Consider the following 27,810-nt stretch of genomic DNA (forward strand, 5'->3'; position numbering starts at 1 on the left):
TGTCAAACACGATGCTGGCATAGGTACAGGAATCAGGCTGAGCTGTAATACAAACAGTATTCACTCTGAAACTGCCTTACTGCATCAGCTTTCTGACTCTAGAATCAAAGAATCATACAGAATCCTGGATTCACATCACAGCTTTACCATTGGAAAATGTTCAGTGAACTGCATGAGAATCAGACATCAAACCATATTCGGAGTTATTTGGACAGGTGGTGTTCCAACACGCATGTCTTAAGGAGCGACTTAAGAGGGGGAAAGAGAGTTGGAGAGGTTTGGACAGGGATTCTCACAGTCTTGGAGATTGAAAATTAGACCCCAGTGATGTTACTATTACAGTCCGGTGAATCCACCACCACACATCTCTCTCTAATGAGTGTAGATCAGAGTGGTGCTGGAAAAGCACAGCAGGTCAGGCAGCATCCGAGGAGCAGGAAAATTGACATTTCGGGCAAAAGCCCTTCATCACTCTAATCTCGACTCTGATCTCCAGAACCTGCAGTCCTCACGTTTGCCTAGCTTTTACTCTCTAATGAGAGAACAGCCCGATGCCCTCTGGGACGATGGTGAGTTTACATTTACAGGAAGGGATATGGAGGAGCCAGATTTGGAAATATTGTGAGTATATGAGGATGACAGACCCAATGCCGTGGAAGAATTTGAACTTGAGAAGGATAATTTTTATTTTATTTCTTTTTCAATTCAGGAGCCGTTCTGGGCACCACACCTTGGGAAGGATATTCTGACCTGAGAAAGAGTGTGGTGCAGAATGATGACATCAGGTCTCACAGAGTTAAATTACAAGGTGTGGGATCACAAATTATGTTTGTATCTTGTTGTACTGGAAGGTTTGGGATGATTTGATTGAAGTTCTCAAGAAAAGAAGAGCAGAAACGATCTTTCCACATTCTCCAAGTCGGGAAGTCTCAGATGCCTTCCCATGGGGGTTCCTGATTCCATGATTCCCAACCCTATCCCAGGGTTTCCAATTTTCCCACAGTCCCATGGTTCAGGTTATAAAACCCTGCACCCAGCACTCTGAGCCAATCCCCTCCATTGCAGAGGGAAACACATCCTGCTCCTCCACAATGTACACCCAGTCGGTCCATGATTTTAAAGAATCACGGTTCACAGTGTCTCAGAGATATTGTGGATCACAGTTTACATGAGGGAACTTATTGGGAGTTAAATTCAAAGTGTGCCCCTTGCTAAGGCATACCTTTTATGCTCTCCCTTCCAGAACGCACTTACCATCCCCTCACCATGCTAAGATGTGGCACTTTGATGCCCATTGCCAGGTATTTCAAGTGAGTCATACTTTCCTGGAGATATTGTCCAAACACATTGATGAGAGATATTATTACACACTTGAGGATCAAGTGGGACTTCACGGAGGTCTCCTGGCTTTGAAGGAGGAACATTACCACTGTACCACAAGACCCCTAATGGTCTTAATCATAGAGTCATAGAGTTTTAGAGCACAGTAAAAGGCCCTTTGGCCCATTGAGTCCATGCTGGTCAAAACCAACCATCTTGTTAAAAATAATGTCTGCAGATGCTGGAAACCAGATTTTGGATTAGTGGTGCTGGAAGAGCACAGCAGTTCAGGTAGCATCCAAAGGAATTCCTGATGAAGGGCTTTTGCCCGAAATGTCGATTTTGCTGCACTTTGGATGCTGCCTGAACTGCTGTGCTCTTCCAGCACCACTAATCCAAAACCAACCATCTACCCATTCCAATTCGATTATCGAGCAGTTGCCCCAATGCCTTATACATCGACAATGCTAGTGCACACCTAAACAAGTCTTTAACATTATGAGTGTTTCATGTCTTTGTCACCCTTAAAAGCAATGCCTTCCTGATTCCCACCATCCTCCGAGTGAAAAGGTTTCCCTCACATCTCCGATAAACCTCTAACATTCATCAAAGATCCTCAGACATCACCTTCCCAACCCACGACCATCTCCAGCTAAACGTTCAGTGGCAGCAGATAAATGGGAACACCATCACCTGCAAATTCCCCTCCAAGGCACTCACCATCCTGGCTTGGAAATATATCATCACTCCTTCACTCTTGTTCGGTCAAAATCCTGGAATTCACTCCCTCAAGGCATTATGGGTCTACATCCAGCACGTGGACTGTAACGGTTTAAGAAGGCAGCCCATCGCCATCTTCTCAAGAGATCAACAAGGGATGGGCAATGAATGCTGGCCAGCCAGTGATATGCATGTTTCATGAATGAATAAAAACAATCGGCCTGCCCCGTACATTAAATTAATGTCCCATGGTCACTAACCACTCCATCATGGGAAAACAATTTTCAATTCAACTGTATTTATGTCCCTCATAATTTTAGGCATCTCAATCATGTCTCCTCTCAATCTCCTCCTCCCTGGAGAAAACAATCTATCCAAATTCTCTTCAGAATTGAAACTCTCCAGCCCAAGTAACATCCTGGCAAATCTGCTCTATACCATAATGTGGATTCCTGAACTTCACACAATTCTTTAGCTGTGATCTAACCAATTTTGCGTGCAGTTCCGACATAACCTCACTGCTCTGAATTAAACTCTATGCTTTAACTAATAAAGGGAAGTATTCCATAGGGGTTTTTATCCATGTTATCCACCTGTCCCGATACATTAAGGGACTGGTGTACATGCACACCAAGGTCGCTCTGATCCTTGGTGTTTCCCAGGGTCCTATTGCTCATTATATCTTCCCTTGCCTTTTCTGTCCTGCCCAAGTGTATCACCTCACACTTATCCATGTTGGATACTGTTTGCTCCTGATCAGTCTATCTGACCAGCCCGTAAAGATCCTCTTGTTGTCTAAGGCTATCCTCCTCAATATTTACTACCCCAACTATTTGTTTATCATCTGGGACCATATTGATCAACCCCTCTTCATTCAAGTCTAAATCATTTACGACAAACTGCAAATATCAAGGGCCCCAACAGTGACCCCTGTGGGATCCCCCAGGACACACACTTCCAGTCACAAAAATGTCCCTCGACCATCATCCTCTGTTTCCTGCCAATCAGCAAGTTGTGCATCCAATTTACCCCAAATTTCCTTGGATCCCATGGGCTCTCACCTTTGCTATCGTTCTCCCATGTGGAACCTGATCAAAAGTTTTGCCGAAGTCCAAGGAGACACAAGAACATAAGAAATAGGAGCAGAAGAGGGTTATCTGACCCCTCAAGGAGAATGTGAGGACTGTGAATGCTGGAGAGTCAGAGTCAAACAGTGTGGCACTGGAAAAGCACAGCAGCTCAGGCAACATCTGAGGAGCAGGAGGGTCGATGTTTTGGGCACGAGCCGTTCATCAACCTGACCTGCCACACGTTTTGACACAGAGTTGAGACTGACTAGCCTGAAGTTTCCTGGTTTATCCCTTGTTCCCTTCTTGAGGTAAGACACTGGCTGTCCTCCTGTCCTCCAGCACCTCTCCTGCAGCCGGAGAGGAATGGAAAATTATTTCCAAAGCCCCTGCTATTATCTCCCCTGCCTCACTCAACAACCTGAGATACATTTCATCCTGCCCTGGAGATTTATCTACTTTTTGCTGCCCATACCACTCAGCAGTTCCTCTCTATGTTAATTTCTTTCATCTTGTCACTGACTATCTCCCCGATTTCTACACCAAAATCGTCCCTCTCACGCCTGAACACCAACATAAAGTTGTCAATTACAGCCTGACGTACATCCTCTGGGTTCAAGTTTCAATTACAACCATGGTCTTTGTTGTCTTTTTACCATGAATATTCCTTTCAATATTTTGGATGCTTCTTTATATTAACTGTCAGTATACTTTCATATTTCCTTTTAGCACTCCGAATCTCCACTTTAATTTCCCACTTGCACATTTTATAATCCTCCAGAAATTGCTACTGTTTTGAATTCTCAGTGTCTGCCATAAGCCTCCCTTTTCCCTTCATCCAGTGCTGTGTATTCCTCAGTATTCAAGATTCCCTGGATTTGTTGGTCCCACCCTTTAACCCTGGACTCTCCTTATTTCCTTCTTCAATGCATCCCATTGCATACCTGGTCTGGCCTACATGTGACTCCAGTCCCACAAAAGGACACTGGTGTAAGGTACAGTAATTGTTGAAGAATGAGAGGGGCTGTCAGTGAGCAGATTTATACAGGGCTACAAGGTGCCACATGCTCAAAGAGGAAGCCAATGTTATCAGGAAGTGATGGAAAGCAACAGCCAGTCTCAAAGATTGCACAGCAGCAAGTCTGCATTGAGAAACATTGTACAGGATGATTTTCCATTTATTTTGGTAAATGGAGGGTACAGAAACAGATATTTTAATAGAAAGAAACAGAGATTTGCCTCCTCTGACTCATCGAGGTGAGGAAGCACATTGTTGGGAGCTTGTACAGAATCCTTGGATTCTGTTTAGTCACAGGACAGGTCCCAGAGCACTGGAGAAGAGCCCAACATCGTCCCTTTGTTTGAGGGCAACAGGGATAATACAGGAACTTACAGGCTGGTGAACCTTACGTCCGTGGTAGGGAAAATATTGGAGTAGATTCTTAATGACTGGCTTTTTAGATTAGATTAGATTAGATTACTTACAGTGTGGAAACAGGCCCTTCGGCCCAACAAGTCCACACCGCCCCGCCGAAGCGTAACCCACCCATACCCCTACATCTACATTTACCCCTTACCTAACACTATGGGCAATTTAGCATGGCCAATTCACCTGGCCTGCACATCTTTGGACTGTGGGAGGAAACCGGAGCACCCGGAGGAAACCCACGCAGACATGGGGAGAACGTGCAAACTCCACACAGTCAGTCGCCTGAGGCGGGAATTGAACCCGGGTCTCAGGCGCTGTGAGGCAGCAGTGCTAACCACTGTGCCACCGTGCTTTACTCAATTTGAAAAAATATCTTCTTATTAACACGAGGCAACATGGTTTTGTGCAGGAAGGTCATGTCACAGAAACTTGTTTCAGCCTTTTGAGCAAGTTTCATGATTGACAACGACAGGGTGATAGATATTGTCCACATGGACTTTCATAAGGCCTTTGACAAAGTTTTTCATGGCAGGCTGATAGTGAAATTGAAGTCACATGGATCTGTGGAGAGGTGGTAAGATGGATGCAGAATTGGCTTAGTCATAGAAGACAGAGAGTAGTGGTGGAAGGGTGTTTTTCTGACTGGAAATCTTTGACCATTGGTGATCCACGGGAGTCAGTGTTGGGACCCCTGTTAGTTCACAACATTTATAAATATTTTGGAGAATATTGTAAGTGGTATGATTAGTAAGTTTGCAGATGACACAAAGATTGAGGGAGCTTTGGATAGTGAGGAAGATTGCCAGAGGATACAGCAGGACATATAAAGGTTGTAGACTTGGGCACAGAAATGGCTGCTGAAATTTAACTTTGAGAGACATGTGGTGATGCGTAAGGTCTAATGCAAGAGGGAAGTATACAGTAAATGGTACAACCCTTGGAAGCATTGAAGAGATCTAGGGTAGTTTACTCACTCCTGGTTCAATCCTTCCCTCACTCCTGGTTCAGTCCTTCCTTCACTCCTGGTTCAGTCCTTCCCTCACTCCTGGTTCAGGCCTTCCCTCACTCCTGGTTCAGGCCTTCCCTCACTCCTGGTTCAGGCCTTCCTTCACTCCTGATGTGGCCCTCCCTTAATTCCTGACATCTCACTGCAATTATATCGATCTTTGGTGAGATCCCATCTGGAATGTCGTGAACGGATCAGATTTCCATATCAACAAAAGGATTCACTTGTTACAGAGTGAGTGTCATACACTGGCTTGAACCAGGGAATACAGTCTCAGAATGAGGGATAGGTGGTTGGAACTGAGATAAGGGGGAATTTATTGTTTCGAAGCAGTTAATCTTGGGAATTCTCTCATCAGAGAGCTGTGGAAGCTTAGCCATTGAGTATATTCATGAATGAGATTGATAGATTTCCCGGCATTAAAAACATTGAGGGGTAAGGGGATAGTGCAGGAAAGTGGTGTTGAACTACAAGCTCAGACATGATCCTCTTGAATGGTGGAGCATCTTGTCCTTAGTGGAGAACATCCTGATCCACATTCTCCCGACTCTCCTACTTCCTGTGGCTGTGGGAATCCTCCCAAAGACACACTACAGCTTTAAACCTTCCAATGGAATCTCCAACGTGGCCTTTGTTGTCAGACAAATCCAAGTAAAATGTCAAACACAACACCAGGAACTCTGTATTACATTTCCCAACCTGATCACAGCAGATGGCTCAGTAAATCACTTGATGAATCATACTCTTAAAAGTTGGAATGTCCAGAAACTTCTTCCAAATTCTGCAACTGCTTTGGGATGACTTGACATCTTCAGGAACGGATGTCTTCAAGGAACAGGACCAGAGTAAAGCAACGCTGTGTGATAGCTCCATATTATCTATAATCTACCAAACAGCAGCTTTGACCTCTGGTGTCAGGATTAAACACGGCCCAGATAGAAATTTCTTCAACCTTAGTCTCATCCATGCCAATAATAAAATGACCGCAACAGACCCACATAAGATGCAGTATGCACTGATAACATCACTGTTGTTTTCACATTCTGCACCCGACTAGCAAGCCACCCTTGGTCTCGTCAATGCTGCAAACAAGGGACTTGGCCAATGCTTGAGTGTTGCCAAACCAAACCACAAATCACTGGTCAGTTCAATATTCTACCTCTTGTATATGCTATGACTCCTAGATACATTTAGCACTCTCGATAGTTTGGGAGGCACCTCCCTCAAAAGGGTGACCAGGGCTGACATCACTGACTCTGCCCATCATTGCCAGTCTCAGTCCAGCCCATAGGTGATCACGAGGGCACTCTGCTTCTCAATGCCCATTGGGGAAGAGGTCCAACACTGGATCAGCTGAGACAGCTCAACCTTCCAGAAACTATGGCAGTGACTGTTTGACAACAAAGCTCTCCACAAGGCAGCAAAAAGTCCTTGCTTTCATCATCAGTCCGTGTAAATGTTGGGAGACCCACAATGCCACTGGGGAGGGAATTCCAGGATTGTGACCCAGTGACAGTGAGCGAACGACAATATATTTCCATGTCAGTACAGAGTGGGTGGCTTGGAAGGGAACTTGGAGGTGGTGGGGATCCCATGTAACTGCAGTAAGGAACAGGAATGTAGTGACTGCATCCTCACGGTCAGGAAACTGAACAGTGTTTGGACACATTCTCTGTTCTTCCAAAGATAAAAACTTCAAAATCTTTTGCCTCTGTATTTTTGAATCATTTCATTGTTTGTGTGTGTTTGGGACTTCTTCAATTCATTAACCTACTACTGCAGCTTGTGAACATTTGGTCATCTTGCAGGATGTTTTATAATGTTTCAATTCACAATCACCTTGTTAAATACAAATGGTTCTGAGACTCAGAGCTCATTAAGGGGTGGCACAATGACACAGTGGTTAGCACTGCTGCCTCACAGCGCCAGGGACCCGGGTTCAATTCCCACCTCGGGCAACTGTCTGTATAGAGTTTGCACATTCTCCCTGTGTCTGTGTGGGTTTCCTCCAGGTGCTCCGATGTCCTCCCACAGTCCAAAGATGTGCAGGTTAGGTGAATTGGCCATGCTAAATTGCCTGTAGTGTTTGGTGAAATGGGAATGGGTCTGGGTGAGTTGCCCTTTGGAGGGTCGGTGTGGACTGGGTGGGCCGAAAGGCCTGTTTCCACACTGTAAGTAATCTAATCTAATTAACTGTTCCAGTCTCTGACAGGTACAGATCAGAGTTAATTCTCTCATATCACATGTGTCTCTTATGGAATGCCACTCCAGTGTGGCAGCAAAACAGGAAATATTGTCTTCCCGTTGTACAGTATCATACGTAACAGGAGGAGACCACTCAGCCCCCTGTGCCAGGGCTGGCCCTTTGAAAAAGCTATTGAAATTCGTCACACACCTCATGTCCTTCCTGGGTCTGGATTTAATCTGTCATGTGACCTCTGGTTCTTTCATCAACACCTTTACCTGGATCCATTTACTAACTGACTGTCCTGCCATTGGAAACAGTTTCTCATGACTTACTTTTAAAAGACTGTTCTTGAATTGGCACAGCCCAACCAAATCTCCCCTGAATCTTCTCTGCTGTAAAGACAACACCAGTTCCTCCAAAAAAACTGAAGTCTCTCTTTCCTGGAACCATTCGATTCATCTGCTTTGCACAAAAACATCTTCCTTAAAGGATAGTGCACAGAAGTGGTCATGTGTCTCTCGCTGGGCTCGAACTGATGTTTTGGAAATGTCCATCCTTGCTTTTCTACTCCATGTGCCATTCAATAAAAACAAACATTTCTTTTGCCTTTTTTGATCCATTTCAATGAAACCTCCAAGCTTCAAAGACTTCTCAATGTGCATTTCTGCTAACTTTCTGTTCCTGTAACCATTGTAAAATTACACCATTTATCACACCTCTCTTTGTTCTTCCTATCATGATGTGTCACTTCACTCTTCCCAGTGTTAACTTTCATTTGGCTGGCCATTTCACCAGCCTATATGGCCCAGAGCCTGTGAGCACTTTCCTCACTCTTCACTGTGTTTTTGAACTTTGTGTCATCTGCAAACATTGGAGTTTGTCCTGTATCCCTGAGTGCAGATCATTCACAAAGATCAAGAAGAGAATAATATCACCAGCTCTGCACACTTCCCTCCAGTCTGAAATAAAACCACAGACCACAGCGCTCTGCTTCCTGGCCCAAAGCCAATTTCCAAACCACACAGCCAGTAACTTTGAACCTCATCAGCTTCAATTTAAAGAAGATATGTACATTGTACTTCACAGCAGGAGCAAGCCCTATGGCCCATCAAGTTGTCTCCACAATTCATTAAGACCATAACTGATCTGGTTCTGTCTCAGTTCTGCTCTCCTACCTTGTCCCCACTACTCTCGATAAGGCCAAAGGCTGGTAGTCAGACAGCATGTGTTAGCACCAAAGCTTTAGGGATGAGAGGGATTGATGGGACGGGATGGGGTCATTCGTTGACACAGACAGTGAATGAGTTTCATCCTTTGTGTTTTGAATCCAGTCAGGATCACAGCTCTCTCCATGATGTCCATCACTCCTCAGACAGCTGCCCTCACCACATCCTGAGACCCACACTCAGTGCTATGTGCCATCATATACACACTCTTGACCTCTCTCTCCATCAGCACCCCTTCACACTGTCTCAAAGCTGTCCTCAGCCCCAGTTCAACTTAATTCTCCAGCGCATTCACCCGATACCATGTACCCCCACCCCTCTGGAACCTTCCTCCACCCACTCTCCCACTTGTCTCTCCCCATTCTCCTACCTCCACCTCTTGTTGGACATTCACTCTCCCTTCTCCGATACTGAGTACAGAACATTCAGCAAAGGTCTCAGTTTTAATCACTTTGCACTCCCACCTCACCGAAGTTCAGACACGACATGATGTTGATCTCTTCTTCCGTTGCCTTTGCCTCTGTGCCCATTTCTTTGGACAGGAGTCCTCTGTCCATCCCACAGACCCCTTCACCCACCTCCAACTCTCTTCCTCCACCTGGACCCCTCCCTCTGGCCCTGTTTTGACCTGTTCATTGAGAACTGACACTGGTCTTTGTATTTCTCTGCCCTCCTCCATTCACTCCTATCTCCCACTGAACTGAATACTCTCAGGCTGTTCTGTCCACAACAGTCACTCATCTCATCTCAGATCGAGACAAAAGCTCAAAACCACCAAGGTGCAGCCATTTCCCTGTTCTGTTGCTGTCAATCTTGGCACTGAGTCTGGAATTGTCCTGATCTGTAACACAAACAGGAATGATAAGGGGATATTTATTGGTCAGTTTGTTGTTAGGTATCAGCAACAGCTCAGTGGACACCACATACCCCTTGGGGTTAGAAGGTTGTGGGTTCAATTCCCCATTCTAGTGGCTACATCGTAAGATCAATGCTGAGACTTCGGAGCAGTTCAAATGGAGCGCTGCAATGTCTAAAGTGTTATCTTGTGGCTGAGATGTTAAAGGTTGCAGTGGTCTGCTCTCTCAGGTGGATGTGAACAATTCCAAATGCGTTACTTCAATGAAGAACAGAGGAGCTCTCTACTGTGTCCTTGTCACTCATCCCTCAACCCAGATTATTGTGTCCTCAACATCACTCATCCCTCAGTCTACATCATGAAAATACACAGACTAACTGATCGAACTCAGTACTGTTTGTGGGACATTACTCTTCAAAAACTGGTTGTTGCATTTCTAATTATCAGAATGAAAATAAATGCATTTACGCCTAACTTTTCATGATCTCAGGGCACTGAATAACCCCTTACAGCAGATGGAGCTCTATTTTTATGTTTGCAGTCAACTAATTTCTTACTGCAAGCTGCCACAAACCACAATGTGATCATGATGTCATAATCTGGTTAAAGCACTGAACAGGAGAGTTGGATTAGCTTGTATTGATCACAGAGTACAGACATTGGGCAGGGCAGAAACACTAAACACAGGGAAAAAGTAGAGAAATATGTGAATGGAGAACCACTGCAGTATTCTAACATGTGGTGGGAATCTGGTCACAAAGGTAGGTACACTCTTACACCATGGAATCAGGAAGGTTAATAAAATGCTATCCTTGAATAAAAGAGGAATTGGATATTAACGTAAACATGTTATTTTAGATATACAAGGCAGTTCTGAGATCACATCTCAAATGCTGTACATAATGAAGGATATTGGTGCTGGCTCAAAGAAGGTTTCTGAGATTGAGAAGCAGGTTGTCTCATGAGGAGAGGGAGGACAGGCTGGGTTTGTTTCCCCTGGAGTTTAGAATAATGAGGGGCTGTGAGAATGTAAACTTCAGAACTTTGATAATGATTCAGAGTTTGAATGAATCAACAATGATTTTTTCTGAAATGCAGTGGTACTGAGATGAAAGGGACAAGGAGAAACTGTAATCAAGGAATTAAAAGCAACATGTTAATTAGCCGTCCCTGAGAAGAAGGAGTCAATGCAACATCAAGGATCTGTTCCTGGGAGACAGGAGAGAGTTAACACTGAATGTAACAAGGAACAAGGGAGCTACTCCTGATAAGAAGACAAGCTACAGACTGAATGACTCAAGAAGAGTAATCTATGTTGTGGTTGAACGAATTGAAATGATCATCAATAATCTCACACCGGAAATTTTGCCTGTCCATCGAGAACTGCTAACATTACATGGGTCATTTTAATTTCTCTGCCCTCCTCCATTCACCCCTATGTCCCCTAAACTGACTGGTCTCAGGCTGTTGTGTCCACAACAGTCACAAAGTTCATCTGATCCAGGCTCTCCCCACTGCCCTCACAGCCTCCAAGCTCACATTCCCCCAATCCTGACCTGCCCACTTCTACCTTCTCCCCAAAATCTATAGCTGGACTGCCCGGGCAGATCCAGTGTTCTTGCTTCTTCCTCCCTGAGGGAACTTATCTCTGCTGACCTTGACTGAATTTTTCCTCCCCTTGTCCATCCCTTCCCAACTGCATCCATGATACTTTTGCCATTTATGTCAGTGTCAGAATTACTGGTTAGTGATCTCCAGCCACCTCCTCTTCACTGGTGTGGCCACCGATACCCACCTGGGCCCCAGTTATGCCTCTCTCATTGTGGGGCAAGTGGAACATTCCTCATTCCAGGCCTCCTCAGGCCACTCCCACAACTCTTTCTTCTGTATGTCGATGACATCATCAGTGCTGTTTCCCTTTCTCATCCAGAATTGGAAAATTTGAACAATTTCACTTCCAATATCCACCCAGCTCTCACCTTCACCTGATCTCTGACTCCTCCCTTGCCTTCCTTGACATCTCTGTTTCTATTTCTGGGGATAGGCTGGCCACCAATATTCATGACAATCTCAGTCTCACACAGTTACCTTGACTCCCCATCCTCACACCCTGCTTCCTGGAAAGACTCTGTTGTATTCTCCCAGTTTCTCCAAGCCCACCACATCTGTCTGATGGGGCCACATTCTGCAAAGGGGACCTCCGAAATGTCAAGCTTTATCCTCAACCAAGGATTCTCCATCACCATGGTTGACAAGGCCCTCAGCCGTGTCCAATCCATCTCCTGCATTTCTGCCCTCATCACTTCTCTTCCCTTGAGGTAAAAACAATGACTGCAGATGCTGGAAAGCAAATACTGGATTAGTGGTGCTGGAAGAGTACAGCAGTTCAGGCAGCATCCAACGAGCAGCGAAATCGACGTTTCGGGCAAAAGCCCTTCATCAGGAATAAAGGCAGTGAGCCTGAAGCATGGAGAGATAAGCTCGAGGAGGGTGGGGGGTGGGGAAAGAGTAGCATAGAGTACAATGGGTGAGTGGGAGAGGAGATGAAGGTGATAGGTCAAGGAGGAGAGGGTGGAGTGGATAAGTGGAAAAGAAGATAGGCAGGTCGGACAAGTCCGGACAAGTCAAGGAGACAGTGCTGAGCTGGAAGTTTGAAACTAGGATGAGGTGGGGGAAGGGGAAATGAGGAAGCTGTTGAAGTCCACATTGATGCCCTGGGGTTGAAGTGTTCCGAGGAGGAAGATGAGGCGTTCTTCCTCCAGGCGTCTGGTGGTGAGGGAGCGGCGGTGAAGGAGGCCCAGGACCTTCATGTCCTCGGCAGAGTGGGAGGGGGAGTTGAAATGTTGGGCCACGGAGCGGTTTGGTTGATTGGTGCGGGTGTCTTGGAGATGTTCCCTGAAGCGCTCTGCTAGGAGGCGCCCAGTCTCCCCGATGTAGAGGAGACCACATCGGGAGCAACGGATACAATAAATGATATTAGTGGATGTGCAGGTAAAACTTTGATGGATGTGGAAGGCTCCTTTAGGGCCTTGGATAGAGGTGAGGGAGGAGGTGTGGGCACAGGTTTTACAGTTCCTGCGGTGGCAGGGGAAAGTGCCAGAATGGGAGGGTGGGTCGTAGGGGTGTGTGGACCTGACCAGGTAGTCGCGGAGGGAACGGTCTTTGCGGAAGGCGGAAAGGGGTGGGGAGGGAAATAAATCCCTGGTGGTGGGGTCTTTTTGGAGGTGACGGAAATGTCGGCGGATGATTTGGTTTATGCGAAGGTTTGGAGGGAAGAAGGTGAGCACCAGGGGCGTTCTGTCCTTGTTACGGTTGGAGGGGTGGGGTTTGAGGGCAGAGGTGCGGGATGTGGACGAGATGCGTTGGAGGGCATCTTTAACCACGTGGGAAGGGAAATTGCGGTCTCTAAAGAAGGAGACCATCTGGTGTGTTCTATGGTGGAACTGGTCCTCCTGGGAGCAGATACGGCGGAGGCGGAGAAATTGGGAATATGGGATGGCATTTTTGCAAGAGATAGGGTGGGAAGAGGTGTAATCCAGGTAGCTGTGGGAGTTGGTGGGTTTGTAAAAAAATGTCAGTGTCAAGTCGGTCGTCACTAATGGAGATGGAGAGGTCCAGGAAGGGGAGTGAGGTGTCAGAGATGGTCCAGGTAAATTTAAGGTCAGGATGGAATGTGTTGGAGAAGTTGATGAATTGCTCAAATCCCTTGCCCTCATCTATCATCGCACCAGCTTCCACATCCAGAGGATCATTAACCACATTTCCACAGCACTCCAGCGGTGCTCAGTGCAAGTTGGAAGAACAGCATCTCATTCTCCACATAGGCACCCTGCAGCTTCCTGGCCTCAGTATTGAGTTCTAAATAATTTTACAGCCAGAATGAGGTGTTTTATCCATCCTCACACCTCAGGCCCTGCCGTGACATGAGTTGTTTTCAGCACAGCCAAACCATTTTCACCAACTTATTGTCCCCACTACCAGCTTTTCATTCTCCCTGGCATCCTTTTGATGATCTGACTTCCATTCACTCTCTCTGGGCTCCATCTCCACCTATCTGCTCACTCCTTTTCCCCTCCCCCACCACCTGTCTTTACCATAGATACCACTTTTCCCCAGCTACAGGCAGTTCTGAAGAAGGATTTGAAATTTTAACTCTGATTTCTCTCCACAGATGCTGCCAGACCTGCTGAGTTTCTCCAGCAATTTCTATTGATTTATATTGGAAGGTTTCCCGAACAAGAGGAGGAGGCTATTCAGCCCATTGTAACTGTGTTGATTGATAAAGAGCTCTCTAGAACATCCCACTGCCCAGCTCCTGGTCCATAGCCCTGGAGACTCATGTTCTTCAAATCCTTATCCAAGTGAGTTTTAAATGTCAGGGTCAAAAAGGTTGGTGCTGGAAAAGCACAGCCGGTCAGGCAGCATCCGAGGAGCAGAAGACTCATTCCTGATGAAGAGTTTATACTTGAAACATCAACTCTCCTGCCTCTCGGATGCTGCCGAACTAGCTATGCTTTTCCAGCACCACACATTTTGAGTCTGATTTCCAGCATCTGCAGCACACATTTTCTCCTGGGTTTTAGATGTGTTGATGGTTCCTGTCTCTCTAAACATAGAATACAGAACATGGGACAGTACAGTGCAGGAACATGGTCTTTGGTCCACCATGTCAGTGCAAACCATGATGCCATTCTAAACTAATCCCATTTCCCAGCACATGGTCCATCCCTCTCTGTTCCTGTTGTTCATGGGCCTGTCTAAATGGCTCTTAAATGTTGCTAACGTATCTGCTTCTATCACCTCCCCTGGTAGCCTGTTCCAGACGTCTACCATTCTCTTTGTTGAAAGCTATCCTCACAAATCACCCTCAAATTTTTCCTCATTCACCTTAAATTTATGCCGCTTGTATATGACATCTCCACTCTTTGAAAAAAAACTGACTGTCCCCCCTATCCCTGCCTCTCATAAATTTATGTATTTCTATTAAGTCTCCCCTCACCCTCCAATACTCTCGCAAAAATAAATCCAGGTTTGACCAAGTTCTCCTGATAGTTAACACACACCAAATCAGGGAACATCCTGCTCAATCTCTGCTGCACCTTTGTTTTGTGCACAAGTACCCCTAAGTCCCTTCATGTTGTAGCTTTCTTCCATTTCTTTTCTCCAGACCTGCTGAGTTTGTCTGTTTGTTTCTCAATCATGACTCCTACATACATGTCCAAACTTTGATAGAACCTGAACACTGAGGGAACTGGTTCTGAGTGGCACTCGGAGCAGCATCGCAGTCACAAAACTACCCGCTCACAATAACTCAATGTCTCCTGATTTGGATCAATCTCGCCACTTTCCCCTGGATCCCATGAACCTTTGATTTTGTGACCAGTCTGCCTTGTGGAACTTCACCAAACACCTTGCTAACATCCGCATTGATGGTCAATATCAAACACCCAATCAACCATCCTTCAATACTCCTTAAAAATTCGATCATGTTTATCAGACCCGACCACCCTTCAACAATCGTCTTCTGAGGGAATGGTACTGGGTCAGACTCGCATCATGAAGACCTCATCAGGGGAGAATTCAAGGTCAGTTAAAACTGAACTGGGAGTTCTCATTTGGGATGATTCTCTGACGGTGGCCAGGCACGAATTCTATGAGTTGACCAGTTTCCCACTGCAGCTTCAAACATCAACACTGCAACCCCTCCTCAGGAAACCAGACCCACAGTGAAATCAGCTCTTAAAGATATGGGGGAGTGGGAGTGATCTCAAACGATACACTTTCTCAATATAGAAACAAATGTTGACTCACGGCCTTCTGACAGATTGTTTGTGAATCTCTTGCCACCTTTAACAAAGACAAAATGTTCTCTTAGTTTGATTATAGAATCTGATTATCAATTAGACAATTGCTCAAAACCATTAAGATACAGCCATTTACCTGTTCTGTTGCTGTCAATCTCAGCATAGAGGATGGAACTGTCCTGATCTGTAACACAAACAGGAATGATAAGGGACCATGCATCGACAGGCTTGTCCTTAAATATCAGCAATGGCTCAGTGGACACCACATCATTCTCTGAGTTAGAGATGTGATTGGAGCAGGTGAAATATTGGGCTTGCAGCATGGGTTGGTACCTGGGACTTCGATGTTGTGCTTAAAAATGTGTTGCTGGAAAAGCGCAGCAGGTCAGACAGCGTCAAAGGAACAGGAGAATCGATGTTTCGGGCATAAGCCCTTCTTCAGGAATCAAACATCCTGAAGACGGGCTTATGCCCGACACGTCGATTCTCCTGTTCCTTTGATACTGCCTGACCTGCTGTGCTTTTCCAGCAACACATTTTTAAGCTCTGATCTCCAGCATCTGCAGTCCTCACTTTCTCCCACTTCGATGTTGTGACCATTTTGGAGATATAGGTAGAGAAGGGACAGGAATGGTTGTTGCAGTTCCAGGATTTAGATGTTTCAGTAAGAACAGGGAAGACGGTAAGGTGTGGGGAGGGGGTGTGCAGTGGCATTGTTAGTCAAGGACAGTATTATGATTGCTGAAAGGACATTTGAGGACTCTCTACTGAGGTAGTATGGGCTGAGGTTAAAAACAGGAAAGGTGAGGTCACCCTGTCAGGAGTTTTCTATAGGCCTCCAAATAGTTCCAGAGATGTAGAGGAAAGGATAGCAAAGATGATTCTGGACAGGAGCAAGAGTGACACAGTAGTTGTTATGGGGGTCTTTAACTTTCCAAATATTGACTAGGAATACTATAGTTCAAGTACTTTAGATGGGTCAGTTGTTGTCCAATGTGTGCAGGAGGATTTCCTGACACAGTACACAGACAGGCCAACAAGGGACGAGGCCACGTCAGATTTGGTACTGGGTAATGAACTTGGCCAGGTGTTCAATTTGGAGGTAGGTGAGCACTTTCGTGATAGTGACCACAAATTAGTTAAGTTTATTTTAGCAATGGAAAGGGATGGGTATATATTGCAGGACAAGAGTTGTGCGCTGGAGGAAAGGCAACTACGATGTGATTAGGCAAGATTTAGGATGCATGGGATGGGCAAGGAAACTGGAGGGGATGGGCACAATTGAAATGTGCAGTTTATACAAGGAACAGTTACTGTGGGTCCTTGATACATATGTACCTGTCAGGCAGGGAGGAAGTTGCTGAGTGCGGGAGCCATGGTTTACTCAGGAAGTTGAATCTCTTGTCAAGAGGAAGAAGAAGGCTTATGTTAGGATGAGATGTGAAGGCTCAGTTAGGGTGCTTGAGGGTGACAAGTTAGCCAGGAAAAACCTAAAAAGAGACTTAAGAGGAGCCAGGAGGGGACATAAGACACCATTGTCAGATAGGATCAAGGAAAACCCTCAGGCTTTTCATAGGGATATCAGGAATAAAAGAATGACAAGAGTAAGACTAGGGCCAATCAAGGATAGTAGTGGGAAGTTGTACATCGAGTCAGAGGAGATAGGGGAAGCGGTAAATGAATATTTTTCCTCAGTATTCACACAAGATAAAGATAATGTTGTCGAGGAAAATACTGAGATACAGGCCACTAGACGAGATGGGATTGATGGTCACAAGGAGGAGGTGTTAGCAATTCGGGAAAGTGTGAAAATAGATAAGTCAGATGAGATTTACCATGGGTTCTCTGGAAAGCCAGGGACGAGATTGATGAGCCTTTCGCTTTGATCTTTATGTTGTCATTGTCGACAGGAATGGTACAAGAAGACTGGAGGAGGGAAAATGTTTTTCCTTTGTTCAATAAGGGGTGTAGAGACAACCCTGGTAATCATAGACCAGTGAGTAACGAGGGTAACGTGTTGCAAAAGGTTATAAGAGATAAGATTTATAATCATCTGGAAAGGAATAAGTTAATTAGGGATTGTCAACATGGTTTTGTGAGGGTCGTGCCTCACAAACCTTATTGAGTTCTTTGAGAAGGTGAACAAACAGGTGGATGGGGGGGAAAGCCCCACCAAATATACATATTTGGTGTATATGGATTTCAATAAGGCATTTGATAAGGTTGCTGCACAAAATACAAAGGCATGGGATTGAGGGTGATTTCGTTGTTTGGATCAGAAATTGGCGATCTGAAAGGAGACAGAGAGTGGTAGTTGCTGGGAGATGTTTGTCCGGGAGTTCAATTACTAGTTGCGTACGCAAGGATCTGTTTTGGGTCATGTTTGTGGATGACCCGGGTGAGGGCTTTGATGCATGGGTTAGTAAATTTGCAGATGACACTCAGGTTGGTGGAGTTGTGGATCATGTTGAAGGATGTTGTAGGTTAAAGAGAGACATAGATAAACTGCAGAGCTGGGCTGAGAGGTGGCAAATGGAGTTTAATGTGGAAAAGTGTGAGGCGATTCACTTTGGAAGGAGTAACAGGAGTACAGAGTACTGGGCTAATTGTAAGATTCTTGGTAGTGTAGCTGAGCAGAGAGTTCTCCGTGTCCATGCACATAGCTCTCTGAAAGTTGCTCCCCAGGTTGATAGAGTTGCGAAGAAGGCATATGATGTGCTAGCTTTCATTAGTAAAGGGATTGAGTTTTGGAACCATGAGGTCATGCTGCAGCTATACAAAACTCTGGTGTGGCTGCACTTGGAGTATTGAATGCAGATCTGGTCACCGTATTACAGGAAGGATGTGGAAGCTTTGGAAAGAGTGCAGAGGACATTTTGAGGATGTTGCCTGGTATGGAGGGAAGGTCTTACAAGGAAAGGCTGAGGGACTTGAGGCTGTTTCCATAAGAGAGAAGAAGGCTGAGAGTTGACTGAATTGAAACATAAAATAATCAGAGGGTTAGATAGAGTGTACAGTGAGAGCATTATTCCTCAGATGGTGATGGCTAGCACGAAGGGGCATAGCTTTAAATTGAGGGGGGAACGATATGGGACAGATGTCAGAGGCAGCTTATTTACTTAGAGAGTCGTATAAGAGTGGTACACGCTGCCTGCAGCAGCAGTAGACTCGCCAACTTGAAGAGCATTTAATGGTCATTGGATAAACATATGGATGAAAATGTAATAGTGTTTGATGGGCTTCAGATTGGTTTCACAGGTCGGCACAACATCGAGGGCCAAAGGGCTGTGCTGCACTGTAATGTTCTTTGTTCAATGTTGGACGCTGGTGGAGAGTTGAGGTGAGGTGGGGGGGAACATTGGAGGATGCAGGGATTGAGAAGAGAATGAGAACAAATTCAGTAGTTTTCATATCCTTGCAAGGCACGTTGGACTCACAGGCAAGGCCAGCGTTTGTTGCCCATCCCTGAACACCCTTGAACTAGGAGGCTTGCTTGGCCATTTCAGAGGGCAGCAGGTCAGAGTCAGACACATTGCATTCAATCGGTCCTAAATAGACACACTGAGGTTTGAAATGGGGATCTGAAGTCACCTGTCAGGCAGATTGGGTAAAGATGGTAAGTTTGCTTCCCTGAAGGAGACTGCCAAACAGAAATTTTTTTGAAGATAACAAACTAATGTTAATTCAGATGGCCCCCATCACAGAGTTGAGTTTATGCTTCCAGATTTAATAATTAAATGTAAATTTTACAAGTTGCCATGGTGAAAATTGAACCCCTCTCCCCAGACCATGAACCTGATCCTCAGGTTCCCCACAGCAGCCCAGCGACTGGGAGTCATTTGAGACGTGTGACACCCAACTGGACTGTTTTCCTTGACCCATACCGAAGCAGCAGATAGACTGGCCGTGAACAGCTCGAGGCAGCAAGGACCGGGCCGAGCCAGTTACTCAGCCAGATGATTCAGGGAATCGGAAATGGTTATTGTCCAAGAATCCATCCAGGGTCAGTGACAGAGGAGAAGATTTCCATCTTCATTGCCCGGACAATAATCCAGAGTCTGGTCAGCTCCCTAATGGAAACCCATAGCTTTTCATTCATTTACATTGAATGGTCTGAAAGTTAAAAGGTTCATCTATCAAAGACGTCAATCTATGCAATAAGTGTGAAGGGTTAAGGATGCGGGTGGGGATAGTTTTCAACTGATGCAGACTCAATGGGCCGAAGGGCTTTATTCTGTGCTGGAGAACGGTTTAACTCAATGTAACAGTCTGTCCCTGAATATCTCTCCAGGATTCACACTGTCTCCATTAGAGTCTCTGAAATGGACAATGATCGGTCAGTTAGAGTACAGACAGTACCTGGAGCAGTGAGCTGCGGGGCCTGATCAGTCCTGGGAATGCTGGATGAACCTGGATCATTCCTGAAAAATACACAAGGAAGATGAATATTCCAAGGAATCTAAATGCATTCTGTCAGGTCACAGAAAGGAACATTCTAACTGTACATCAATCTCTTGCTTTGGTTACACAGAGAACAGATTCCAAAGATTGATAAACACAGTTAATAGAATGAACTTTGCTAGAAATCACAGATACTCAGATGTAGACACAATCAGAAAAGTCATCCTTGAATAAATTGTCATGAGAAACAGTTTTGCCTTGGCATCAGAATATGGCTGGCACCCAGGGAACCCAAGGTGTAGTCAGCAGCTGTAACACAGGGAGGGCTGTGCAGACACTGTCAGGAATCACAGTGACAGATCATTCCAGGCAGCTCTGGCTCAGCTTGGAGCAACTAGTCACAGGGCAGGGAGGGAGGGTGTTGGAGATGAGGGGAAAGTGCTTGCAGGGGCTTCCCATCTGCTGTAACTTTGGAGGATATTACAGGGCATGGAAATCTTGGAAAGTGGGGAATGATCAGGAAATCACATTCCCACCCAATGGAAATTCAGCTGCTCGGAGAGCAAGGGAGAAAATAGTAGGATTCACAAAAACATCCTTTTTATCCTCAGCACTCACTGCAAGTGATAACAGTTTAACCTTTCCCTCCATAAAACATTCATTACAACTCAAAGTATCCACTGTGATAAAAATAAGCAACATTTCAGTTTTGCATAAGGATAAATTGCAGGTTAATTTGGAGACGGTGAATCTGGAGCTTGAGATTTACAAACAGCTGGAAAGTGACAAATCCTGCTCAGAAATCATTAACCTGTCATTTACCTCAGTCTATTGATTACTTTCCAACTCTGAGTGCTCTAGCAGCTTCTCAAAATTATAAATGATAGTAAAAGTTTCTTTCAATACATAAGAAACAAACGACAGGCAAAAGTAGACATTGGGCCACTTCAAACTGATGCTGGAAGCCGAGTGATGGGAGAGAAGGAAACAGCTGGAGAACTTAATAAGTACTTTGCGTCAGTCTTCACAGTGGAAGACATGAGGAATATCCCAACAATTAAAGGGAGTCAGGGGGCTGAGATGAGTATGGTTGCCGTTACAAAAGAGAAAGTGCTAGAAAAGCTAAAAGGTCTTAAAATTGATAAATCTCCTGGCCCCGATGGGCTACATCCTAGAGTTCTCAGGAAGGTGGCTGCGGAAATAGCGGAGGCGTTGGTTGAGATCTTTCAAAAGTCACTGGAGTCAGGGAACGTCCCGGATGATTGGAAGATCGCTGTTGTAACCCCACTGTTCAAGAAAGGATCAAGACAAAAGATGGAAAATTATAGGCCAATTAGCCTAACCTCGGTTGCTGGTAAAATTCTAGAATCCATCATTAAGGATGAGGTTTCTAAATTCTTGGAAGAGCAGGGTCAGATTCAAACAAGTCAACATGGATTTAGTAAGGGGAGGTCGTGCCTGACAAACCTGTTGGAATTCTTTGAAGACGTGACAAGTAGGTTAGACCAGGGAAACCCAGTGGATGTGGTCAATCTAGACTTCCAAAAGGCCTTTGATAAGGTGCCACACGGGAGGCTGCTGAGCAAGGTGAGGGCCCATGGTGTTCAAGGTGAGCTACTGGTATGGATTGAGGATTGGCTATCTGACAGAAGGCAGAGAGTTGAGATAAAAGATTCTTTTTCGGAAGGGCAGGTGTGTGAGGTGTCAGTGAGGGAGCACTTTGTGGCCAGCGACCATAATTCTATTTATTTTAAAATCGTGATGGAAAAGGTTAGACCAGATCTAAAAGTTGAAGTTCTAAATTGGAGGAAGGCCAATTTTGACAGTATCAGGCAAGAACTTTCGAAAGCTGATTGGGTGGACAGATGTTCGCAAGTAAAGGGACGGCTGGAAAATGGGAAGCCTTCAGAAATGAGATAACAAGAATCCAGGGAATGTATATTTCTGTCAGGGTGAAAGGGAAGGCTGGTAGGTATAGAGAATGCTGGATGACTCAAGAAATTGAGGGTTTGGTTAAGAAAAAGAAGGAAGCATATGTCAGGGATAGACAGGATAGATCGAGTGAATCCTTAGAAGACTATAAAGGAAGTAGGAGTATACTTCAGAGGGAAATCAGGAGGGCAAAAAGGGGACATGAGATAGCTTTGGCAAATAGAATTAAGGAGAATCCGAAGGGCTTTTACAAATATATTAAGGACAAAAGGGTAACTAGGGAGAGAATCAGGCAGCTCAAAGATCAGCAAGGTGGCCTTTGTGTGGAGCCACAGAAAATAGGGGAGATACTAAATGAATATTTACTGGGGAAAAGGATAAGGAAGTTATAGACTGTAGGGAAATAAATGGTGACGTCTTGCAAAATGTCCAGATTACAGAGGAGGAAGTGCTGGATGTCTTGAAATGATAAATCCCCAGGACCTGATCAGGTGTACGCGAGAACTCTGTGGGAAGCTAGAGAAGTGATTGCTGGGCCTCTTGCTGAGATATTTGTATCATCGATAGTCACAGGTGAGGTACCGGAAGACTGGAGGTTGGCAAACGTGGTGCCACTGTTTAAGAAAGGCAGTAAGGACAAGCCAGAGAACTATAGACCGGTGAGCCTGACGTCGGTGGTGGGCAAGTTGTTGGAGGGAATCCTGAGGGACAGGATGTACATGTATTTGGAAAGGCAAGACTGATTAGGGATAGTCGACATGGCTTTATGCGTGGGAAATAATGTCTCACAAACTTGACTGAGTTTTTTGAAGAAGTAACAAAGAAGATTGATGAGGGCAGAGTAGTAGATGTGATCTATATGGACTTCAGTATGGCAATCGACAAGGTTCCCAATGTGAGACTGATTAGCAAGGTTAGATCTCATGGAATACAGGGAGAACTTGCCATTTGGATACAAAACTGGCTCAAAGGTAGAAGACAGAGGGTGCTGGAGGAGGGTTGTTTTTCAGACTGGAGGCCTGTGACCAGTGGAGTGCCAAAGGAATATTTGCTGGGTCCTCTAGTTTTTGTCATTTACATAAATGATTTGGATGCGAGCACAAGAGGTACAGTTAGTGAGTTTGCAGATGAGATCAAAATTGGAGGTGTAGTGGACAGCGAAGAGGGTTACCTCAGATTACAACAGGATCTGGACCAGATGGGCCAATGAGCTGAGAAGTGGCAGATGGAATTTAATTCAGATAAATGCGGGGTGCTGTATTTTGAGAAAGCAAATCTTAGCAGGACTTATACACTAAATGGTAAGGTCCTAAGGAGTGTTGCTGAACAAAGAGACCTTGGATTGCAGGTTCATTGCTCCTTGAAAGTGGAGTCACAGGTAGATAGGATAGTGAAGAAGGCGTTTGCTATGCTTTCCTTTATTGGTCAGAGTATTGAGTACAGGAGTTGGGAGGTCATGTTGCGGCTGTACAGGACATTGGCTAGGCACTGTTGGAATATTGCGTGCAACTCTGGTCTCCTTCCTATCGGAAAGATGTTGTGAAACTTGAAAGGATTCAGAAAAGATATACAAGGGCGTTGCCAGGGTTGGAGGATTTGAGCTATAGGGAGAGGCTGAACAGGCTGGGACTGTTTTCCCTGGAGCGTCGGAGAATTATACAGGTTTACAAAATTATGAGGGGCATAGATAGGATAAACAGACAAAGTCTTTTCCCTGGGGTCGGGTAGTCCAGAACTAGAGGACATAGGTTTAGGGTGAGAGGGGAAAGGTATAAAAGAGACAACGTTTTCACACAGAGGTGTTACATGTATGGAATGAGCTGCCAGAGGATGTGGTGGAGGCTGGTACAATTGCAACAGTTAAGAGGCATTTGGATGGGTATATGAATAGGAAGGGTTTGGAGGGATATGGTCCAGGTGCTGGCAGGTGGGACTAGATTGGGTTGGGATATCTGGTCGGCATGGATGGGTTGGACCGAAGCGTCTGTTTCCATACTGTACATCTGTATGACTCTATGGCCCAGCGCATTTCTACAACCACGTTTATATCAGTCACTGATGACCTTACCTTTTCAAAGCTGTGGTCGGATCCATTTGCTGTGAACCCCCTAAAGAGATAAAAATAATTCGTAAATATTTTGTTAAATTATGAACAAATTTGCCACATTGTCTCCACAGTTGGATGAGTCTCAAGCAAAACCATCCCTGACCAACAATATATATATTTTGCACGGTTAGATACAGTGATCTCTCGAATCTTATCTGATTGCTAAAGCTTTACTTAGGGGTGTCCTCCTTAGCCCAGTCCAATATCAATAATGGACCAACAACAAAAACAGACGTTGCTGGAAAAGCTCAGCAGGTCTGGCAGCATCTCTGAAGAGAAATCAGAGTTAATTAAATTACCTACAGTGTGGAAACAGGCACTTCGGCCCAACAAGTCCACACCGACCCGCAACCCACCCAGACCCATTCTCCTACAATTACCCCTTCACCTCACAATACAGGCAATTTAGCAAGGCCAATTCACCTGATCTGCATATTTTTGGATTGTGGGAGGAAACCGGAGCACCCGGAGGAAACCCACACAGCTACGGAGAGAAAGGTATTAATATTGTTCTGGTCCCAGTTGATGTTATTCCTGGACAAGTCAGGTCCCAGACTGAAACAGGTTTGCTCGAGCATATTTTGAGTTGTTTTTGTTTCTGATGAAATGGTCTCTCTCTGAAAGATAAGCGCACGATGCTGCAGAGTTTGCTGTCATACTATAGCAGAAGCTCATTCCCAAAAGAAATGAAGATAAAACATGTGTCTACTGAAGACATAAGTTCAAAAAAGTTTAAAAATAGAGTTAAACTTTATCGTATTAATGCCAAAATACTTCTTTATAAATTAAAAATAATAAAAGCTCTGTGTCAACCCCAGCACTCATCCCCAGTACAGTACTCAAAAATACATCTTGTTTTATACCCAGAAAGACTACTTGGGCAAGACTAACCCCAGGGTACCTGTTTCGAACACACTGGGAGATTTAATTTTGATCATAAGCAGTCAATGAGCTAAAGTTCACTTATAAATTATGTGAAGGGAATGGTCAAGAGATACAGATATCTCACGAGGAGTAATAGATAACTGTAAAAAAATTAATGACAGTGTCAAACTGAAAGAAAACACAAATATTTACACAAAATAAAGGAACAGGTGAGAAGATTGGACAGGATATAAAAATCATCAATCAAAGGCAACAAAATTCAAAAGGAGGGAAATCTTACTGTCCAGAGAAAGTTAGGCAGTAATGTAAGAGTGGATAGTTAGAGTTTCTCGAGACATTTTGCAGGTATGTTGGTGAGACAGCTGACTTGGGATGTAAAGCATGGATTCAGTTACCACATTAGCTGATCTTACCACAAAGGTCCCACTTTTTCAACTTCAACTCTTACTTGAGATAAGATGATTATCAGGTTAAACACACCACCAGTCATCTGTCTCTCTCTCTCTCTCTGATCAGAGAACACCACTGTGGTCCTCTGGGAATATGGCAACATTACATGAAGATGGTTTAAAAACAACAGGAGTTTGTAGAATTAGTCATGGAAATGCCAATTGCATTAAATGGGTATTTTGCATCAGTCTTCAGGATAAGGGATAAAAATAACATTCCAGATCATTATAAATCTGGAAATGAAAAGGAAGGAGCAACCCAGAAAATTCCAAACACCAGAGAAGTGGTCCTGAGTAAATCATTGATGCTGTGGACTGACAGTTCCCTGAGTCCCTGATGGACTTCATCCCAGGGTCTTTAAAGAGGAGCTGCTGGGAAAATTGAACAATTGCTTTACATTTGCCACGATTCCCAAGGTTCTGGGCTGGTCCCACTGCCTTCTACAATAGCAAATGTAACTCCTGTATTCAAAAAGAGACTATGTTTTTAATTTGATCAACCAGTGCAAAGGGAGGTCACGAGGTCAGCCCCAAAACAGATCAGTGCCTGAACATAGCCCCCACTGCACAGGCCCGAACAGGAGCCATTGTTACCATTCCACCCCGAGATGTCTGTTACTCAGACTATCTGAGGCACCAGGTTGTCTTTTTGCAGCAAATTAATTTTAACAATAAAAACACAAAAAGGAATTGTTTCAAATTGCAGCTTCCTTTATGTTCCATCGAGATTCTGTACTGAGTGGGAATGAATGGAAAAGGTGTGGTCTGTTGGGATTCTGTCAAATGGAAGGGAATGAGAAGACATTTTGGTGCATTGAGAGTTGACAGTAATGGGGAGAAGAATGGGGATTAATCCATCAGAGTTTAATAGAATGGAGTGGAATGGCCTTGCTTGTGAAACAGCCTCAATCTTCAATCACCCATGAGTCAGACATCAGACAGTGGGTGATACTATTGAACAGGCCACCTTCGCCCACCCTCCACCACCCACCAAAGACAAAGCCAGCGTTTTCAGAGAATGTACTGAAGAGGAGAGAGTCGGTGAGGGAAAATTAATCCAGGGCCATTGTTTATTGCTGTTTCAAAAACAGAACCATATTGTTTTATGAACCTCGTTCTCGACAGAACCCACCTCCTTTCTTCCTGAAGGTGATGAAGATGATGACAATGACAATGACGATGAGGAGGAGGAGGAGGATGAGCAGTGGAATGACCAGTGAATATACTGAGACATACTGAGCAGGCTGAGTCTTCACTGTAAAACAGCAAGAACAACATTGGTTAGGAATATCTCAATGTTGCTGCAGTGAAACCTGTAGCAGGGTGATAGAGTGTGAGATTAAATGTACACATTGGGCATTCTTTGACAGAGCAATCCAGTTCATCCCCCTCCCCCTGTCCATCACTATAACCCTGTAACTTGCTCCTTTCTGAATACTTATCCCTTGTTTCTGAAAGATGCCCCTGTTGAATCTGTTTCCATCGCCCTGTCAGGCAGTGCTTTCCAGATCAGGACAATTCTTGAAGGAGGCAGCTGCTTAATTCTGTGACACAGAATAGAAGTTTAGATGGATATTTCACATCATTCCACAGGGCAGTTGTTGGATCCGGTGATGACTTGCCTGGTCTCAGCTGGATAATGGGAAGGACAGATTTAGCTCCAGCTCCCCCGGACTGAGGGAGAGAAGAATTGGTAATAGTGACTGCCCTTGGGATTTCGGCACACCAGATGTTGTTATGAAGGAATCAATAACAAATATTGCTGGAGAAACTCTGCAGGTCTGGCAGCCATCTGTGGACAGAACTCAGAATGAAAGTTTTGAGTCCAGTGATCCTTCATCAGAACTGACAGCTGCTAAGGAAAGGTGGTATGGAAACTGTTGACAGGGGATTGTGGGACCGGGGTGGGAGTGGGGGGGAAATGAGTGAGAGGCTGGGTGGAGACTGAGCCCAGAAGGTGAGAAAGACAGTCACATAGACAAAGGGACACTGAATGGCCCTCCAGGGAGAAAGACAATGTGATAATGGGAACCAGGAAATAGGTGAAAGCAACTCATGTCATTACCAGGCCAGAGATGTGCTGTGGTGGGATTTGAACCCATGATCTGGGTTTCTGGATTGGTCACCCAGTGACAGTAGCAGAAAACCACCACCTTCCTTTATAACCCATGTGTGAATGCAGGACGTGGTTTGGTTCCACATTGTTGTGCTTCCTCACACAGTCAGATGGACACTGGGGGAACATACCAGCATTGATGGAACTATTCCTGATGAAGGTGTGAACACTTTCATTGTCACCAAGAGGGACACATTAGGCTGTTGCACCTTCCTGCTCGAGGAGATGATCTCAGTGTCAGTATAACTTTGGTGCATTTGGAGATTGAACTGAATGTTCTGAGTGTGTCAATGTCTTTCAATAC

The 27,810-nt window shown here is 44.9% G+C and overlaps 1 long non-coding RNA gene across 2 annotated transcripts; it reads right to left on the reverse strand.

Annotated features, from left to right (window-relative positions):
* LOC140492680 (uncharacterized) lies at positions 1–27,579 on the reverse strand. 2 transcript variants are annotated; one of them, XR_011963624.1, is made up of 5 exons: positions 26,523–27,579; positions 24,018–24,057; positions 19,976–20,037; positions 15,753–15,800; positions 1–42 (listed from the first exon to the last, which is right to left on the reverse strand). It is a non-coding gene; the product is annotated as an uncharacterized lncRNA (long non-coding RNA). The 2 variants fall into 2 exon arrangements; XR_011963625.1 differs by lacking the exon at positions 1–42 and adding an exon at positions 15,624–15,659.
* Positions 27,580–27,810: the final 231 nt, after the last annotated feature.

Source organism: Chiloscyllium punctatum, chromosome 2, assembly GCF_047496795.1.
Source record: "Chiloscyllium punctatum isolate Juve2018m chromosome 2, sChiPun1.3, whole genome shotgun sequence".
NCBI classification, from domain to species: Eukaryota; Metazoa; Chordata; class Chondrichthyes; order Orectolobiformes; family Hemiscylliidae; genus Chiloscyllium; species Chiloscyllium punctatum.